This window comes from Cyprinodon tularosa, unplaced genomic scaffold (assembly GCF_016077235.1).
Source record: "Cyprinodon tularosa strain WSP-4 unplaced genomic scaffold, ASM1607723v1 ctg456, whole genome shotgun sequence".
Lineage (NCBI taxonomy): Eukaryota > Metazoa > Chordata > Actinopteri > Cyprinodontiformes > Cyprinodontidae > Cyprinodon > Cyprinodon tularosa.
In genome coordinates, this window is record NW_024039181.1 from 649,846 (window position 1) to 655,099 (window position 5,254).

Below are 5,254 nucleotides of genomic sequence, written 5' to 3' on the forward strand. Positions count from 1 at the left end.
CATACAGACCCCTGCTGATCAGAGCAAAACCTACAGTGAAGCAGGTGAGGGTCTGGACGGAGGGGGCCATGGATGCACTCCAGGACTGCTTTGAATGCTCTGAATGGGACATGTTCAAATCAGCAGCAACATATGACAACAAGATCAATGTTGATGAGTACGCCATGACTGTTTCAGCCTACATCAACCACTGCATCGAGGACGTCAGCACAACAAAGACCATCACCACCCGAGCCAACCAACGGCCCTGGATGACTGAGGAGGTCCGCCACGCGCTAAAAGCACGGAACTCAGCCTTCAAGTCTGGTGACAAGGAGGCACTGAGGACAGCTAGAGCCACCCTGAACCGTGCCATCAGGTTAGCAAAGCGGAACCATAACCAGAAAATCCAGCATCTGTTCCACGACGCCAACAACACCAGGAGCATGTGGCAAGGCATACGGGCGATCACAGACTACAACACGCCCCCTGCCCCGGTAGATGAAGTTGATGCTGACTTCCTAAACGGACTAAATAACTTCTTTGGGAGGTTTGAGGCACTAAATCGCACTCCAGCAGTGAAGGCTGTCCCACATCAGGAAGAGGAGGTTCTCTGCCTTGACACAGCCGACGTGTGGAAGACTCTGAGGAGGGTCAACCCGCGGAAGGCCCCAGGTCCCGACAACATACCTGGGCGGGTGCTCAAGGAGTGTGCAGGTCAGCTAGCTGGTGTCCTCACGGACATTTTTAACACCTCGCTGGAGCAAGCCACAGTGCCAGCATGCTTCAAGTCTGCCTCCATCATCCCAGTGCCAAAGAAACCTCAAGTCACCTGCTACAACGACTACCGGCCCGTCGCACTGACTCCCATCATGATGAAGTGCTTTGAAAGGCTGGTAAAGGAACACATCGTCTCCAGTCTCCCCCCAACACTCGACCCGTTCCAGTTTGCCTACCGGCGAAACCGCTCCACTGAGGACGCCATCTCCTCTGCTCTTCACCTGAGCCTGGCCCACCTGGAGGAGAAGAACACCCACGTGCGGATGCTGTTCCTGGACTTCAGTTCAGCGTTTAACACCATCATCCCACAGCACCTGGTGGGAAAGCTGGAACATCTGGGCTTCAACACACCCCTTCGAAACTGGCTGCTGGACTTCCTCACCAACAGACCTCAGTCAGTCCGGGTCGGTCAGAACACCTCTGATGTCATCACCCTCAGCACGGGCTCCCCTCAGGGCTGCGTCCTGAGCCCCCTGCTGTTCACCCTGATGACATATGACTGTGTCCCCAGGTTCACCACCAATCACATCGTGAAGTTTGCGGACGACACCACGGTGGTGGGCCTCATCAGGGACGACAACGACCGGGACTACAGAGAGGAGGTGGAGCAGCTGGTGGACTGGTGCAGTGAAAACAGTCTGATCCTGAACGTGGAGAAGACGAAGGAGATCATCGTCGACTTCAGGAAAAACCGCCCCCACCATGCTCCACTGCTCATCAACAGCTCAGCTGTGGAGGTGGTCAGCAGCACAAAGTTCCTGGGGGTGCACATCACGGACAACCTCACCTGGACTGTAAACACTTCATCTCTAGTGAAGAGGGCACAGAAGCGCTTGTACTTTCTGCGGAGGATGAGGAGAGCCCGCCTGCCCCCGCCCATCCTCACAACCTTCTACAGAAGCACCATAGAGAGCGTTCTGACCAGCTGTCTCTCTCTGTGGTGTGGAGGCTGCAGAGCTTCTGACTGGAAGAATGTGAGGAGGGTGGTGAGGACAGCGGAAGGAATCATTGGGGCTCCTCTTCCCTCCATTAAGGACATTTCATCACAGCGCTGTGTGTCCCGAGCCCGTAATATCATCAAAGACCCCTCACACCCCCACCATGGACTGTTCTCCCTGCTGCCCTCTGGAAAGAGGTTCCGCAGCATCCGCTGCAGATCCACCAGGTTGTGCAACAGCTTCTTCCCCACTGCCATCAGACTGTTGAACCTTTGATCCACAATCCGAACTCTGCACCTATTGCACATTATCGGGCATCAAATGCTGCTGAACTTTTAACTTTTAGCCCTTTAAATTGTTCATCTCATTGTATTTTTCAATAACGCATTTTTTGCACAAATGCCATTTTGCACTGAACCACTGCAACTTGCACACTGTCTCTTATCCTCTGCACTGTTCACACTTTGACCACTGCTGCACTTTTTGTATTTTTCTATAACTCGTGCCATTGTGAAATATCAATGCAACGTTCATAAGCTGTATGTAACGCAATTTCGTTCTGTATGCACCCTGTGCATACAAAATGACAAATAAAGAAGTCTAAGTCTAAGTTAAACTGATATTTCAAGGTTTTATTTACACATAAACGCACATTCATAGCATGCATTACATTATTTAACAATATATGCATCTGACTTGTAGTGAATGGGCAGACAGTTGTCTGCTTATTATTGTGTTACGTGTAACTTTGCCAGCACTTTCATATGTGTATATATATTTATATATGTAGAGACAGAGAAAGGGAAATGAGAGGCCAATGTGTAGATTATCACAACATCTGGTTATGAAAACTACACACTGCACCTAGTGGATTTTGGATCTATCCATTCATCCATCAGTCAATCATCATATCATGTAAATAAAAATCTGATTCTATAGTCTTATTCAAGTAAATTTTTCTTTATTTCAATTTGTATTGTAGGAAAAAATGGCTAGACAGAAATTGTCAGTTGAGGAGAAAAGAAGAAGAAATAGAGAGTACCAACGAAAGAGAAGAGAAAAATTAAACAATGACCAAGAGAGCAAGCATGCTATGCAAGAGAAGGAAAGACAAAGGTGGAAGAAGAGAGTTAAAGACAGAAAAGTAATACAAATAGACGATATGGGAGACAGGGCAAAGAGGAATTGTAGGAAGTATTGGAGAGAGGCACAGAAAAGGTCCAGAGAGAAAAGATACAATGAAGATGCAGTGCTGAAGGCACACACCCCACCAGATCGTCCGCAACATCAGGATATTCAAGAATACAACGCCAGACACAGCAGACAGTCACTCAGACAGAAAAGGGAGAGAAATAAAACAAGAAAAAGGCATTCGAGAGAAATAAAAACTTTGAAAGAGAAGCTTAAGAAGGTAACAAAGCAAAGAAACAGAATGAGAAAGAAAATATATCGAATTAGAAGCGCTACAAATAAAACAATACTTGACTCCCCAGGCACAGAAACATAGAAGATGCTATCCGGAAGCAACATAAGGAATCCAAAAATTAAGAAAGCCCTTCTATTCCACAACATCCTCAGAAGAGAGCTGAAAAAAACAAACAAACTCCTGGGCCACGGCTTCGGGAACCAGCACTAAGTGTGTCATCGGGCAAAATTCTCAAAAAGTATCGTCTCCTTCATCAAATCCCCCAGTTTGGGATAACCTACAAGTTAATGAGAGGAAAGAAACGGGCAAAGAAAAAGCCAACATTCCTAATGGGAATAACCGAGACTGTAAAGGATTTCTTCCTGAACTATGCACGTGTTACAACTGATAAGACTGACACCATCACTAGGAATAAGATAAAGCAGCAGAGAATGATCCTGGCAGACTCCATGATCAACCTCCACTCTGATTTCCTCATTAGGAACCCCACTGTGAAGCTGAGCTATTCTTCTTTCTGTGCTCTGAAACCATTCTATATTACAGCACCAAAAGCATCTGATCGTAAGACATGTCTATGTCAAAAGCATGAAAATGCATACTTAATGCTTGAGGTCCTTAGAACGTTTGGAGTTGTGAAGTCAAACAAACTAGATGACAGTTTTCAGTTAGTTTGTTGCTCTCAAGCAAGTGAGGCCTGCCTTCTTCGCACATGTTCACGATGTCTAAACAAAGGAACAGTTACAACTCAAGAGCAAGACAAAATCCATGTTCAGTGGAAGCAGTGGGAGAGAGTTCAAGAAGAGACAGTCAATGGAATCCACACTAAACTCATCCAACACAGTGGCAGTCTTTCAGAGCTCATCATACTTTATGAGCAAATACTCAGAAATGAAACCACAACACATGTGTGTTTAGTTCAAAACCAGTCAAAAGCATACAGAAACTCAATTGAGACTTGTGAAGAAAGTACAGCAATTATTCATGTTGACTTTTCAGAATCCTGGAGATGCAAGTATCAATCTGAAGTACAGGCCTGCCATTTTGGACAAAATCTTCCTCAGATAACGCTACATACCGGAATGTATTACATAAAGGGTGGAAGGGCAGGGTTTTGCACACTTTCAGAGTCAAAGAGACAGGATGCTGGAGCAATCTGGACACACATGGATCCAGTCCAAAAAGATATCAAAACGAGATATCCACAGGTCACCACCGTGCACTTTTGGTCCGATGGTCCAAGTAAACAGTATAAGAACAAGAAGAATTTTTTCCTTCTGTCTTGTATCCCCCCTACACTTGGGTTTGAAAGAGCAACATAGAACTTCTTCCCCACTTCCCATTGTAAGGGCGCACCAGACGGCATTGGCGGAACAGTAAAAAGAAAAGCTGACAACCTGGTCTTGAGAGGAAATGATGTGACAGATGGACACACATTCTTTGAAAAGGTCTCAAACAGTCTGAAGAGCATTCAGCTGTATCACATTGCAGAAGAAGACATGCAAAGATATGATACACTTCTCATGCATCCTCTAAAACAGGTTCCCTCAACAAGACGAATACACCAGGTCATCCCACATGAGAACAGGATCCAGCACAGACAATTATCCTGCTTTTGCAGCAAGATGTTGGTTTGCCAGTGCTTCAGCCCAGCTACCTTCTATTTTCATGGCTACCCAGAGGAACAGCAGAGGGCAGGGAAGAAAAGGCCTTTGGCCCTGTTGTTGGAGGAGATGGAAAAAGAGATGGGAGCAGGGGGAGAGGATATGGAAATGGAAGATGTAATGGACGAGGGGTTGGATGAGGAGCCTCTGAAAGGTCCTGAGGGTACTGTGACAGTAACAACTGTTAGCAGCCTTAATAATAGAGACTGGCTAGCAGTAGTATATGATGACCACTGGTGGCTAGCCAAGACCATTGTTGTGGATACTGAGCATCAAGATGTGAAAGTGGAGTTTCTGCATCCCCATGGTCCAACAGCAAAGTATCAGCCTAAGCTTCTCACAAAGGATGTCTGTTTCTGCCCAGTTGAAGACATCATAGTGAAACTAATGGGAAATGCATCACCAGTCAAATTAAGAAAACGATAGATCTACAGCATAGCCCCTGATGTGACGGACTTTATAGAGAGGGA